The sequence below is a fragment of the Carcharodon carcharias genome, chromosome 1, assembly GCF_017639515.1.
Source record: "Carcharodon carcharias isolate sCarCar2 chromosome 1, sCarCar2.pri, whole genome shotgun sequence".
NCBI classification, from domain to species: Eukaryota; Metazoa; Chordata; class Chondrichthyes; order Lamniformes; family Lamnidae; genus Carcharodon; species Carcharodon carcharias.
Window position 1 is genome coordinate 54579781 of NC_054467.1, and position 16286 is coordinate 54596066.

Below are 16286 nucleotides of genomic sequence, written 5' to 3' on the forward strand. Positions count from 1 at the left end.
CTTCTTGTTGGTTCCCACACCATCTGCCCGTAGACCCAATCTGGCAGCTATGTCCTTCAGGACTTGGCCAGCTCAGTCAGCAGTAGTGCTACTGAGCCACTATTGGTGATGCTCATTGAATTCCCCCACCCATAGTGCATTCTGTACCCTTGCTACCCTCAGTGCTTCTTCCAATTGGTGTTCAACCCAGCAGATTGATGATTGGTCAACTGAGGGAGAGCGGTAGGTGGTAATGAGCTGGAGGTTTCCTTGCCCATGATTGACCTGATGCCATGAGACTTCATGGGGTCTGGGGTCAAAAATTGAGGACTCCCAGGGCAACAACCTCCTGACTTTATACCAATGAATCTTTGCTGGGTATGTCCTGCCGGTGGGAAGAAGAGTGTTCCAAGATTGTAACAACTTGTGTCCTGTCATGGATTAGACCCCATTTATTTAATTTTCTTAGGGTATGATCCACATGGGCAGAATTTTGCCCTTGTCAGGCAGGCTTGGGAGGGGTGGGCATGGGTGGTTGGGAAGCCGCCTGCCGCCCGCAATCGGGGCTGGACCGCAATTTGACGCTGGCGGGCCAATTAAGGCCCACCCAGTATGAAACACGAACAGCAGCGCTCAGTGGTGCCTGCGCTGGTGGTGGTGGTGGGGGGTGGTGGGGGGGGGAGTGGGAAGGAGGGTGAGCACGAACTTGACGCAGGCACACAAGTGCATGCTTGAAAATCTCCCTGAGGCACAGAGCTGCCTCGGGGAGATGGACTGTTTTCAAAAAAAGATTTTAAAAATATCCTATACTTAGATTTCTGGAAGGCATTTGATAAGGTGCCGCATCAAAGTTAACTACGCAGAATAAGAGATCTTGGTGTAGGGGGTAACATATAAGCATGGATTGAGGATTGGTTAGCTAACAGGTAGCAGAGAGTAGAGATAAATGGGTCTTTTTCAGGTTGGCAAGATGTGAAGAGTACAGTACCACAGGGATCAATGCTGGGATTTCAATTATTGGATGAAGGGATTGAATGTATAGTTGCCAAATTTTCTGATGGCACAAAGATAGTTGGGGAAGTAAGTTATGAGGAGGACATAGGAGTCTACAAAGGGACATAGATAGGTCAAGTGTGTGGGCAAAAATTTGGCAGATGGAATATAATGTGCGAAAATGTAAACTTTTCCACTTTGGCAAGAAGAGTAGAAAAGCAGCATATATGATATAGATTGCAGAATTCTGAGGGACAGAGGGATCAGGGTATCCAAGAATATGAATCAGGAAAAGTTAGTAAGCAGGCACAGCAGGTTATTGGGAAGGTAAATAGAATGCTTTATTACAAAGAGATAGAATATGAAAGGAGGAATGTTCAACTGAGCCTGGAGAGTTTAGAAGAATGAGGGAGGATCTGATTGAAATGTATAAAATTCTGACAGAGTTTAAAAAAAGGGGTTTCCATTTAATACGGAGATGAGAAGAATGAGAAGAAGAGAGTTGTGAATCTTTGGAACTCTCTTCCCCAGAGAGTGGTGGAGGCAGGATCAATTAATATTTTTAAGGCAGTGGTAGATAGATTCTTGACTAACAAGGGAGTCAAAGGCCATCATGAAATGTGGAGTTGGGGCCCTAATAAAATCAGCTATAATCTTATTGAATGGCAGACCAGGCCTGAAGAGGCCAAATGGCCTAATACTGCTCCTAATTTATATGTTTGTTTGTATGTATGTAATAAGATGGACCAATTTCATGCAGTAGAAAGAACAGGAAGAACACTCATAAAGAAAATGTTTTAAAAGGAAACAGAGTCCATGAAGTTGAAAACTCACAAGGCATCAAGATTCTTAGAAGAGATTAAAGAAGTGGAAGTATTGGAGTGCAGAGAACCTGGTAGAAGGTCACAGGACACACTTTACATTAGATTATGGAGCAGCAGCTTCAGTTCTTTCTGATGCCTGAACCGTGGTTAAACAAGAGAATCTTTCAACCATCCTGCAAAAAGTTATATGAACCAGGAGGAGCAGAGCTGAAGTTTCTGGGACAACCAAGAGCTACTTTAAAGCACTGAGAGAAAGTAATTATTGCAGTCCTGTACATAGCTCAAGATCAGAATGTTTGCTCTTAAGCTGAAAGGGCTGTATGGAAGAAGAGAAGAAATAAAGAATGGCGAAGGTCAATCAGAAGACTCCAAAGCAGAATTCCTGAAGTCATTTATAAGATTGGGAAAGCTGAGAACAGTGTATCATTTGACACTAAGCCCAGAAGCGAAACCGCTGTGTTTATATACACCCAAAAAGGCTTTACATCCATTACTTCCAAAGGTAAAGAAAGGGATCAACTCAATGGTAAGACAAGGGCTGGGATTTTTCAGGCCCTGTCGTGGGAGGGACCTGCTGCGGGCGAGATGGCACCCCAGGCAGAAGTCCATTGACTTGCGGTGGGACAGGAAGATCGGAGCGGCAGGCAGGTGCGGAAAATCCCGCCCAAGGAGTTACTTCACCCGTAAAGAGCCAATGGGATGGTATTGGTTCCAAGGCCAAACGGTTCTGTAAGAATATGTGTTGATCTCACACAACTCAATAAAGCTGTGGAAAAAGAAGTCCACCCAATGCTATCATTATTAGAGAAGAGCTCAGTGTTCTCTAAATTAGATGCTAACAGTGGATTCTGGCAAATGCCACTAGAAGAAGAATCCAAGTTTCTCACAACTTTCATAACACCATTTGGAAGATTCTGTTTTAATTTTGCAATAACATCATCACCAAAGATATTCCAAAAAACAATGTCTAATCTTCTAGAGGGCTTATACAGAGTTGTTTGTCACATGGATGACATGTTGATACATGGATCCACTCAATATGAGCATGACATGAGAGTGAGAGCAGTGCTGACTACAAGAGGCAGGATTGATACTCAACAGTAAGAGTGAGTAAGATGACACTAGTGATTCCTTTGGTTCCTGTCTGTGACTTATACATGTGATACATCTGGATATTATTTCTTCCAATGATTCCGAAAGACCTGGCCACCAAACCAAAAACAGTGCTCCAGTTCTGCATTTGGTAATATCTAAATGACCTTGATGTGGGGTTGTAAGATCTCAAATCTCAATGCTCTTGGGATTATTTTTCTATCATCATATACCAGTAAACCATCGATCACTGTCAGATGTGCTCACTGCTCGAAATATGGTCTCAAGATAGGTTTCTTGGTCACATAGTGAGTGCATCAGGAATAAAGGTTGATCCACTGAAGACCAGAGTCATAAAAGAATTTCCAGCTCCAAGGAATATCTTGAAGTTACAAAGGTTCATGGGAATGGTAAATCAAGTAGCAAAATTTCTAAAAAAACTTAATAGAGTTCAATAAGCCACTATGCCAGTTGCTACACCAAGACAGTGAATGATGTTGGGAAGAAGCACATCAGAAATCATTCAACAAAATCAAAGAGCAGTTGATGCCATCAGGGATGTTGCCTACAATTCTCATAGCAGATGCATCCTCTACAGGATTGAACGCAGTATATTTTCAGGTGCAAAGAAATGAAAACTGAAAACCAGCCTATTATGCATCATGGTTATTAACAAATACAGAGAAAACAAATGCAGTAGTTGAGAAGGAAGCATAGCAACCATGTGGGCATGTGAAAATTTGCTGACTACATCTTAGGTCTTCACATTACAATGTAAACAGACCACAAACCTTTAGTCACACTACTGAATTCAAAAGAGCTTGCAGCGATGCCATCAGGAGTTCAAAGTTTTAAATTAGGATTGATGAGATTTGATACTCAAGGGAGAGGATAAGATTTGATATGTTCAAGGGAAACAACAAAGCAGGGCAAATGCATTATCACTCATTGAAACAGAAGATTTAGAAAAATGTGATATTGAATTTGTGGAAGAAGCCGAGATGTGATGGGCAAGAGGGATCTGGATGTACAGGTCCACAGGTTGCTGAAAGTGGCAACGCAGGTGGATAAGGTAGTCAGGAAGGCATATGGCATGCTTGCCTTCATTGGCAGGGGTATTGAGTATAAAAGCTGGGAAGTCATGCTGCAGCTGTATAGAATCCTGGTTAGGCCACACTTGGAAGATTGCATGCAATTCTGGTTGCCACATTACCAGAAGGATATGGAAGCATTGGAGAGGGTGCAGAGGAGGTTTACCAAGATGCTGCCTGGTCTGGAGGTTATTAGCTATGAGGAGAGGTTGGAGAAACTCAGATTGTTCTCACTAGAGCGATGGAGATTGAGGGGCGACTTGATAGAAGTTTACAAAATTATGAGTGGCATGGACAGAGTAGATAGTCAGAAGCTTTTTCCCAGGGTGGAAGAGTCAATTACTAAGGGACGTAGATTTAAGGTGAGAGGAGAAAACTATAGAGGAGATGTGCGGGGCAAGTTTTTTACGCAGAGGGTAGTGAGTGTCTGGAATTCGCTGCCAGAGGAGGTGGTGAAAGCAGGTACGATTGTGTTGTTCAAGAGGCAGCTTGACAAGTACATGAATAGGATGGGAATAGAGGGATACAGACCCCGGAAGTGCAAAATGTTTTAGTTGATGGGCAATATGATCGGTGCAGGCTTGGAAGTCCGAAGGGCCTGTTCCTGTGCTGTACTTTTCTTTGTTCTTTGTTCTTTATAATGACAGTTCATGCATTACCAGCAACTATACAAAGATTGACTGAAATTGGAGAGTCTCAATCAGGCCATAAATGTAAGCAGATCAGAGAATTTTGCATTGGTTCCCTAACATTTCTGGAAAATTATTTGTGTCCTCTTTTGTGAAAACAGAACCAAAATGTGTGTTCAATTCTTCTGCTATTTCTTTGTTACCCATTATAATTTCCCCTGTTTCTGACTATAAGGGACCTATGTTTGCCTTCGCTAATCTTTTTCTGTTCATATATTTAGAGAAGCTTTTACACTCAGTGTTTATGTTTCTTGCAAGTTTACTCTCATACTTCATTTTCCATTTCTTGATCAATCTTTTTGTCCACTTTTGGTGAATTCTAAACTGCTCCCAATCCTCAGGCTTGCTGCTTTTCCTGGCAATTTTATATTCTCATTTTTGAATCTAATACTATCCCTAATTTCTTTTGTGAACCATGGTTGAGCGACCTTTCCTATTTTACTTTTGTACCAGACAGGAATCAATAATTGTTGTAATTCATACATATGTTACTTAAATATTAGCCACCCACTGTCAATCCTTTCAGTAAGGATTATTGCCAACTTGGACTCATACCCTCATAGTTCCCTTTATTTAGATTCAGGACCCTAGTTTCAGATTCAACTTCTTCAGTATCCATCCTAATGAACATCTCCATCATTTTATGGTCGCTCTTCCCCAAGGGACCCAAAGCTCAACAAGATTCTTAATTAATCCTTTCTCATTGAACACTATGCCGTCTAGGATAGCCTGCTCTCTAGTTGGTTCCTTAAAGTATTGGTCTAAAGAACCATAGAAAAATAGAAACTAGGAGCAGGAGTAGGCCATTTGGCCCTTCAGGCCTGCTCCGCCATTCATTATGATCATGGATGATCATCCAACTCAATAGCCTGCTCCCACTTTCTTCCCATACCCTTTGATCTCTTTCGCCCCAAGCGCTATATCTAACTCCTTCTTGAAAACATACAATGTTTTGGTCTAAACTACTTTCTGTGGTAACAAATTCCACAGGTTCACCACTCTCTGGGTGAAGAAATTTCTCCTCATCTCAGCACATACTCCAGGAAATCCTGTGGAGGATCTCCACTCAAACAGATTCCACATCATGATTTTCCAAGCCAATATCCTTCCTCACTATTTCATTGATTTCCTCCTGTACTAACAATGCTACCCCACTTCCTTTCCCTATTTGTCTGTCCTTCCTAAGTATTGAATACACCTGGATGCTCAGTTCCCATCCTTGGTCACCCCGCAGACATATATCTGTAATTGCAACATGTCATAACCGTTTATATCTATTTGCGCTGTTAATTCATCTACCTTATTGCAAATACTCCGCTCATTAAGATACAATGCCTTTAGACTTGTCTTTTTAACCTTGTTAGTCATCTCAGCTTTATTTTGCACTATGACCCCATTTGTTTTTTGCTCTTGTTTTTTCCGCCTTCCACTTTTGCTTCTTACTTTTCTGTCTTTTGTTTCTATCCTTGTTTCCCCCTCCTCTGTCTCCCTGCTCAGGTTCCCACCCCCCTGCCATTCTAGTTTAAAACCTCCATCGCCCTTTAAAGGCCAGTAGGAGATGAAAGAAAGGAGTGAGTTATTACTGACATAGGGAAAGGGTTAAAGGTGACAGCAATTCAACATGAGTACATGTTAAGTGGAGATGGTGGCATTGTGGTAGTATCACTGGAGTAGTAATCCAGAGGCCAAGCTAATGTACTAGGGGCATGGGTTCAGATCCCACCATGGCAGCTGGTAGAATTTAAATTCAATCACTAAATCTGGTCTCAATAATGGTAACTATGAAACTATCATTGGTTCTTGTAAAAACCCATTGGTTTCCATAATGTCCTTTAGGGAAAGAGATCTGCCATCCTTACCTGGTCTAGCCTACATGTGACTCTAGACCCATAGCAATGTGGTTGACTTTTAATTGCCCTCAGAAATGGCCTAGCAAGCCACTCAGTTCAAGGGCAATTAGGATTGGACAATAAATGCTGGTCTTGCCAGATCCTTTGAAAGCATAAAGAAAAAAAAGTCCATGGGCCACTCCCGTTTCTCCATTGCCAACAACTAATATTTGTGTCATCCTGCCAATCTCCAAGGCGTCAGGCTCCAAAGAGGCCAGAGTGGCTATGGCTACAGGTCCACACATGGTCATTTGCCTCTCCCGGATTTGTATGCTCTCTTCTACAATGAGAGAAAGCAGAGAGTTATGAGTGTGAGAAGTGGGAAGTGTGGAGATGGTAGAATAAGAACATTAGGTAGGGTAAAATATGAACAATAGGAATAAGATCAGTAAGAGGCGCATGGTCAGTGAGTGGAGACTTCGGCCCGAGTGAGACAGAGACTGAGTGAAAATATTTGGGAATTTGGTTCAAAGAAGGAACTCGGTGCTTGGGGGGGGAAAAAAGGAGCTTTAGGTAAGGGTTACTACAGGAAATGTGGCTTAGAATAGAGTGCTGGGAGTTAGGGAAAGAGGTGCTCTTTTTAACCTTCTCAGCCTTCAGGAAGTGGCTGTACTTTGCTACAGGAGACAAAGCTAGTTATTTGGTGAGTATCTGGTAAGCGACTAAGGTTTATTCTATTCCTAAGGTTCAAAACAGTATAGGTAAGGTGAATAAAATATATAAAAACAAAAGTAAAATATATAATTTAATAAAATAATTAAATAGTTAATTAGAACACTCAGCTACTTCCAGCCATAACTATTTAGGTTGGGTGGTTGGCCTATTCCTCCCATTCAGAGGAAAGAGCATGTCCCTTCTTCTCTCACTGCCTCCAGGGAAGAGAACTTCATGGCTGCATTCTTCGCATCTTCTTTCCATGTTCTTGCCCCACTAGCCTTCACATGTAAGGTTTTCTGCAGACGTTCTAACCCCTGCTGGCATCTCTTTAAATAGAAAGCAGGTTGTTATCACATCCATTATCAAAAATTGAAATCTTATCTGACAATTTCTTCATTTGGAGGTCATTCAGTAAACTTGAGTATTTTGGTTTATGGGTCTGAATGGGGATTGTGACATTGACATTCACTGGCCTGTAGCATCCTTAAAGGGACAATAGGGCATAAACCAGTGCAAGAAAAGATCAACATGGGAGGGCCACCTTCACAGAACACCTGAGGCTGCAGAATAAGGAGGTTTGAGATTTAACAGGCAGGTGGATCGTAGAGTCTGCAGAAGACACTAAGCTTGGAGAGAGGCTGGGAAAGGCGCACATGTCATTTCAGTTCCTATGCTTTTTAACATGTTTTTCATATTGTAAAAGATGCTTCAGAAAAAAAGACCAGTCATTCAATAACCACTCACTCACATGCATATCAACAGCAGCTGCCACATTCTCCTGGCAAGCATCAGTACTGAAAAACCCAGATACATGGAATTAGGACAGTCATCAGATGAGTTAGTAAGAATGAAGATATGGCATGGAAGATATGAAATGTAGTATGAACAGAGGCTTTGTAGAGAATTATCATTTCTAGTGAATAAAATCTAGAACCCTACTTGCTTCACACATTGTTCATGGACCTTCTGAGAGTTATGTACTAAAAGACCCAGATATTTCTCTTTCACCACAGGCTTCAATTCTATTCCCTGTAGGGCGAATGTATATTTAGCATTAGATCTATCAACATGCATACTACAAAGGGCTAAAAAATTCATAAGGCCTGTTAAAATGATGCAAGCAATGTGCAAATTGCTTGTTCATCTCCATGATTTGGTGTGCAGCCTAGCATTGAATGTGCTGCTGAATGGCTGCACTGAGGAGGGGACCTAGGTTCATGCAAGAAACAACAATCTTAAAAATCCAGATAAAATATGGTCAACACTCAAAAGATCAATTACAAGTGAAGCTCAACTTCAGAGTATACATCTGGAATTCATGTCTTTTAGCCAACAACCGTCAGAGACCATTGATCAATTCCTAAGTAGATGTAGAGACAAGGGGCAATGATTGCAACTTTATGGCGGCAGAGCTAGCCAACAGAATAATCAAACTTGTGATAGCATCTATCCCAATAGAAGAATTCCAAAAGGACATCTTGGACGAACCCAAAGGTTCTAGCTTGGAACTACCCAGTTCTGTTGAAGGGTCATGAGGACTCGAAACGTCAACTCTTTTCTTCTCCGCCGATGCTGCCAGACCTGCTGAGCCTTAAGGCTTTGTGCCTTAACGCAAGGAGCATTCGCAATAAAGTGGACGAATTAACCGCGTAAATAGATGTAAACAGGTATGACATAGTCGGGATTACGGAGTCATGGCTGCAGGGTGACCAGGGATGGGAACTGAACATCCAGAGGTATTCAGTATTTAGGAAGGACAGACAAAAAGGAAAAGGTGGTGGAGTTGCATTGCTGGTTAAAGAGGAAATTAATACAATAGTGAGGAAAGATATTAGCTCTGATGATGTGTAATCTGTATAGGTAGAGCTGATAAACACTAAGGGGCACAAAAACATCAGTGGGGGTTGTATATAGACCCCCAAACTGTATTGGTGATGTTGGGAATGGCATTAAGCAGGAAATTAGAGACACAAGGAACATCTGTAATTATGGGTGACTTTAATCTGCATATAGATTGAGCAAATCAAATTAGTAACAATACCGCAGAGGAGGAATTCCTGGAGTGTGTATGGATGGCTTTCTGGACCAATATGTTGAGGAACCAACTAAAGAACAGGCCATCCTAGACTGGGTATTGTGTAATGAGAAAGGAATAATTGGCAATCTAGTTGTGCAAGGCCCCTTGGGGATGAGCGACCATAATATGATGGAATTCTTCATTGAAATGGAGAGTGACGTAGTTGATTCTGTGACTAGGGCCCTGAATCTTAATAAAGGAAACTACGATGGTATGAGACACGAGTTGGCTATGATTGATTGCAAAACGTTACTTAAAGGGAGGATGGCGGATAGGCAATGGCAAACATTCAAAGAGCACATGCATGAACTGCAACAATTGTTTATTCCTGTCTGGCGCAAAAGTAAAACAGGAAAGGTGGCCAAACCATGGCTTACAAGGGAAATTAGAGATAGTATTAGATCCAAGGAAGAGGCATACAAATTGGCCAGAAAAAACAACAGACCTGAGGATTGGGAGCACTTTAGATTGCAGCAAAGAAGGACCAAGGGATTGATTAAGAAGGGGAAAATAGAGTAAGAGAGTAAGCTTGCGGGGAACATAAAAACTGAGTGTTACAATTTCTATCGGTATGTGAAGAGAAAAAGATTGGTGAAGACAAATGTAAGTCCCTTACTGTCTGAAACAAGGGAATTTATAATGGGGAACAAAAATGGCTGACCAACTAAATACATACTTTGGTTCTGTCTTCGCAAAGGACGACACAAGTAACATACCAGAAATGTTGGGGAACACAGGGTTTAGAGAGAGGGAGAGACGGAGGAACTGAAAGAAATCAGTATTAGTCGGGAAATGGTGTTGGAAAAATTGATGGGATTGAAAGCCGATAAATCCCCAAGGCCTGATAAACTACATCCCAGAGTACTTAAGGAAGTGGCCCTAGAAATAGTGGATGCATGGGTGGTCATCTTCCGAGATTCTATAGACTCTGGAACAATTCTTACAGATTGGACAGTAGCTGATGTAACCCCACTATTTAAAAAGGGAGGTAGAGAGAAAACAGGGAATTATAGACCAGTCAGACTGACGTCGGTAGAGGGGAAAATTCTAGAGTCCGTTATAAAAGATTTAATAGCTAAGCACGTGGAAAACAGGGCCAGAATCGGACAGAGTCAGCATGGATTTATGAAAGGGAAATCATGATTGACAAATCTACTGGAATTTTTTGAGGATGTAACCAGTAGAGTTGATGAGGGGGAGCCAATGGATGTGGTTTATTTGGATTTCAGAAGGCTTTTGACAAAGTCCCACATAAGAGATTGGCGTGTAAAATTAAAGCACATGGGTTTGGGGGTAGTGCATTGAGATGGATAGAAAACTGGTTGGCAGACAGGAAACAAAGAGTAAGAATAAACAGGTCTTTTTCCGAATAGCAGGCAGTGACTAGTGGGATACTGCAGGGTTCGGTGCTGCAACCCTAGCTATTCACAATATATATTAATGATTTAGATGAGGGAATTAAATTTAATATCTCCAAATTCACAGATGACACAAAGCTGGGTGGGAGGGTCGTGAGAATAATGCAGAGATGCTTCAGGGTGATTTGGACAAGCTGAGTGGGCAAATGCATAGCAGGTGCAATATAATGTGGATGAATGTGAGGTTATCCACTTTGGTAGCAAAAACAGGAAGGCAGATTATTATCTGAATGGCTATAAATTGAGAGAAAAGATTGTGCAACAAGACCTGGGTGCCCTCAGACATCAGTCATTGAAGGTGCAGCAGGCGGTAAAGAAGGCAAATGGTATGTTGGCCTTCATAGCCAGAGGATTCAAGTACAGGAACAGGGATGTCTTGCTGCAATTATACAGGGCCTTGGTAAGACAACACTTGGAATATTGTGTGCAGTTTTGGCCTCCTTATCTGAGGAAGGATGTACTTGCTATGGAAGGGAGGGCAGCGAAGGTTTACCAGACTGATACCTGGGATGGCGGGACTGACACATGAGGAGAGATTGAGTTGGTTAGGATTATATTCGTTGGAGTTCAGAAGAATGAGGGGGGTTTCATAGAAACCTATAAAATTCTAACAGGACTAGACAGGGTAGATGCAGGAAGGATGTTCCCGATGGTGGGGGAGTCCAGAACCGGGGGTCACAGTCTGAGGATATGGGGTAGACCATTTAGGACTGAGATGAGGAGAAATTTCTTCACCCAGAGAGTGGTGAGCCTGTGGAATTCGCTACCACAGAAGGTAGCTGAGGCCAAAACATTGTATGTTTTCTAGAAGGAGTTACATATAGCTCTTGGGGCAAAAGGGATCAAAGGATATGGGGAGAAAGCAGGTGCAGGCTATTGAGTTGGATGATCAGCCATGATCATAATGAATGCCGGAGTAGGCTCGAAGGACCGAATGGCATACTCCTGCTCTTATTTTTTATGTTTCTATGTAACACCTGATTGATGGCATATGGAATCCAGCAGAAATCATCACGACCAGAAACACCTATTGCGAATAGAGCACTATCTAAGATGTAACAGAAACATAGCAACCCCAGCCAGAAAAACATACAACAGCCTCCAACCAAAATCATTAAACCTGGATGGATAAGCAAACCACTGATGTGTTTCAGAGATATCTAAATTTATTGCTTTTTATAATGGCTTATCCAGATGCAATACTATTTTCTTTTGCACTCATGTAAATAGTTTGATTCTTTAAGAGTAAACCTCTCATGTTTAAAAAAAAGGGGGAAGGTGTGATATGATGTATACATTAAGGCGGTGTATCTTAAACTGCTGCAATCACTATCACAAAGACAGGATGTGATATAGTTGTTCCATGATTCTGAATTCAGTACACACCAGCGGCAGCTGAGGTCAGATGTACTATTCACTGTTTCCCAGTTAACATTATATGTTGGTAGTCTTATCTTCTAAAGAACCCACATTATTGTTTTGTAACCCCAACCCTCAAGACAGGCCTCTGGATATTTATCCTCAAGCAGAAAAAAAGCTGAGTCTCAGAGCACATTTACTTCTGAAAATGGAATGGTGTATGCCCAGATCACTTACTCACCCCTCAAAATGGCTCACAGCTAAATGCCTGTTACCACTGAGACATGCAGCACCCTAATGTATAGGGGAAGGTGGCATTGGATGCAGAGGACAACAGTGCCTTCTCTCGCTCTCTTTGGTACTTGCAGGAGAAACGGACATATAATAGCTGACAGCAGCCCCAGCTGGAAGGTGGAGTGCCATATTTCCATGACATTACCCCAGTGGAGGAGACAACCTGGAGATATCCAGAATAGGGGACCAGGAGGAAGTTGACCCTTGTGAGACATGAGCTCATGATGGATTTTGTGATTATAGAGGGCAATGTGGTCATTACGGTATGCTGGACATTCCATCCCATCCGACAGAATGACAAACACTGAGTCATATTGGAAAACCGCAGCACTGCAGAGGCTTCTTCTCTCCTCATTCTCATGATTTCTTCTTTTGTCTCCTTCAGACTGCATAAATCCAATCCAGGGCACCCACTCATTCTCCCCCTGCCAGCAGGGAAGGAGCAAGAAACTGATAAAGAAGCGCTTTATGCGCCTGCCATCCAGATACATTCACCTTGGTGTTCCTCATGCATGGTTGGATGGGATGGCATTGGGTAAGGATCACGGCATTAGCTGTCAGGTGGAGGTGCCAGAGGCAGAGGCAGTTGTAGTCAGTTTCTCTTGGAGATGGGAAGACAAAGACCTGCTCAGCTAGGCAAGGTGCAGAGCCTCAGGAGTCGCAGGAAATGAGGCTCTATCTTGAACAACAAAAGGAATCAGAGAATCAAGGAGCCATTATGACACACAGAAGGAGGCCATTTTGCCCATCAAGTTCATGCCGATTCTCTCCAATCCAATCAGTCCCAATTCCTTGCTCTGCAAGTTCATTGCCCTCAAGTACCTATCCAATTTCCTTTGAAATCATTCATGGTCTCTGGTTCCGCCAATGCCATAGACAGTGTTCCAGGTCATTACCACTCACTGCATATAAAAATTCATCCTCACATACTCCTGCATCTGTTGCCCAGAAGTCTAAATCTGTGTTCCATTGTCCTTGTTCCATGAGCTAATGGGAACAGCTTTTCTTTGATCATCTTATTCAAACCTGTACACTTCCATCAGATCGCCCCTCTGCCTCCTTTGCTCCAAAGAAAATAATCACAGCTTCTCCAACCTAATCTTGTTGCTAAAATCCCTCATCCCTGGAATCATTCTGGTAAATCTGCTCTGCATTCTCTCAAGGAGCCTGACATCCTCACTAAGAGTGGTGACCAGAAATGATGCATTGCTCTAATTGTGGCCTATCAAGAGCTTCATTAAGGTTCAGTATAATAGCCCTGCCTTTGCACTCATTACCTTTATTTCTGAAGTCTAAGATCCCATATGCTTAGCTAACTACTCTCTCAATATGTCCTGCCGCCTTCAAAGGTCTATACATATGAACTCCTGGGTCACTATTTAGAAGTGTCATTAAATCTATGGTCCAGATTTTCTCAGGAGACTTTTAAAAATTGCAAGTTGGAGCCATTTCCAGAACTCCTGCCCCCACTCATGGCACCAGCATTTTGGCCGGTGTGGGATAAGGGTTTGGGTAATGAGACCTACATCCTGCTTTCCTGTCCTGGCCAGCTCCATTGCCAGGAAGGCATCTTAAGCCACCACCATCCCCAGCCACACTCCAGCTTCCCCTGCCCCTGGCAATTTTGATGAAGTCAGACTTTTGGATGACTCATAGTTCAAAGTCTGGATTTGGGAACCTTTTGAAAGGTAAGTTTAACAGGTTTTATCCTCTCCATGCCCCTTCCATGTCCCCTATGTCCATGTTACCTCCATGGACACACTCCCTCCCCCCACATGCACTATGTACACAACCAATGAGCCATATAATAACAATGGCATGCCCTGAAATGCTGAGAAAAAAAAACAATCAGCATTCTGCTTTGAAAAAGCTGCTAGTCTGACAACCCTATAAAAATATCAGTCAGACAGAGCCATTTATAATGGAAACTTTCCCTCATTTCACATCTCTTAATCTTGTCTAAATAAGCATACAGACATTGACAAACTAGAACAAAGAAAAAATAATTTATAAACCTCAGAGGCACCTTCACAACAAGCATGACCACATGCATCTCAGCCATCTGCCAAGACCACAAGGAGAGCACTATGTAGGAGTGGTCAAGTTTCCTTCCTTTGCAGTATCTCAATGATGACATTTTAACCCAGACATTGGGGAATCCTTTCATTAATGCCGGGACAGGAAAAATGTTATGAGGTGGTAAGAGATTATAGGTTCCTCCATGGGCGAGGACAAAATCTTTAGGAAGACATCCTTCATTGGCAGTAAGTAATTAGATCTTTCAGACTAGATCTTGCACTAATACATGGCTATCTTGGACTCATTTGCATGCTATGTCGCTCCTTCATCCTGGATCGGAGGGATTCAGGTGAAACACTCCCGAGTCTGGAGGGCGCTAAGGTTGATAGAGTCCTCATGAGCCCTTTGTGTCCCCCACCATGCCCAGCTGTGTCTTTGTGCAGCCAAGGCACTTTTCTGTACAACATACAAACATACGAATTAGGAGTAGGAGTCGGCCACTTGGCCCCTTGAGCCTGCTCCATCATTCATAAGATCATGGACTATGGTGTTGGAATGAAGAAGCCTTGGCAAATGCCTGCAAAGTGAGCGTGCACATGGAGGAAATTCTTGTTCTGATTACAGACTAACTCAGCATTGAAGGAGTGGAAGCCCTCCCACTGAATCTGACTGGAACATTGTTGGGTAACTTAATAGTTACCTGGGTGCAATTGATGATGCTTTGCAACTGGGTGATGGCAGCAAAACCACAGGCCTCTGTACCAGGGAGGCCAAGTTTGCCATGAACTGATTGTACTGTCTAGCTCTGGCATAGAGGGCATCAGTGACCTGCACAATGCAGTGGTCTGCTGCTGTTTGTGTGACAAAGGTCCGCAGCTAATCCTTGGAAGGAGCCAGAAGTGAAGAGGTTGAAGGCCACAGTGACTTTGATGGCCACGGGCAGTGTATGGTGACTAGTACGGCAAGGTGCAAGGTCTTCAGAGAAGAAGTCAAAGATATCTGTGACCATCTGCTTGGAGAGTCGCAGTCTCCTTCAACACTGTTAGTCAACTACAGGTAGCTATGTCTTCAATAGTAGATCCTGTGATGAGGGTATGACCTCTGTGTCCTTCCTGCCCCTCTGCTGCTTGGGGTTTTGCACTTCTTGCAGAAGGTGCTGCCCTCATAGTCACTGGGCTGAAAATCTGACAGTTGTGTCCCCATTGCCAGCTGGAGCCTTTCTTGTGGACAGGTTACCATTCAATTGTTACAAGCTTCTTAGACCCACTTTTAGCATATATCTGTTCTACGTTTCTGGTAGATCTCTTTGTACCCTGGTGTTGGGTTCTCCAATGTGCTGGCAAATGATATTCATCAACCTTTATGGTTGTACAGTCAAAGGTGCTTGAGTCATTGGCATGTTACAGTAATATACCTTCACTTTTAACCCCTCTGTTCTGATGTGAATGACCTGTTACTCCAAGCTGTTTTCTGCCATCAGGGCTTTGCTGCTGTGTGGACTTGATTTTCAAAATCCATTTGGATAAATGTTGCAATGAAATGCGCTTGCTTCTGTAATGCCAACTGGGGTGACAAACCCGACCACTTTCCATGTCACAGGCACAGCGCCAAAGTCAAGTCTTTCCCAAAGACCTCTTGCTCTGCTGACCCTCTTAAGGGGCCAAGGTAATTCCCAAGGGTAGCCATAACTGGCTCCCCACTCTGTAAACATCTCTCTTCAGTTGGCCAGTCCCAGACACAGCATGCAAACCTTGTGCCCCTGTGAAAATTTCAACCTCCTCCTTTCATGAACTCTAGCAACCTTAATTGGTTTTGATTGGGAGGTGAAAAAGATCACTGTCCTGTCCTCCCCCCACCCTAGCAAACATTGCCATTTCTGAGACCAGCATCTCAAAACTGACATGT

General features: G+C 42.8%; 1 non-coding gene across 1 annotated transcript; it reads left to right on the forward strand.

The window, feature by feature from the left end:
* The first annotated feature begins 15628 nt into the window (after window positions 1–15628).
* LOC121285878 lies at window positions 15629–15884 on the forward strand. The gene has a single exon (XR_005944830.1). It is a non-coding gene; the product is annotated as a small nucleolar RNA SNORA53 (small nucleolar RNA).
* Window positions 15885–16286: the final 402 nt, after the last annotated feature.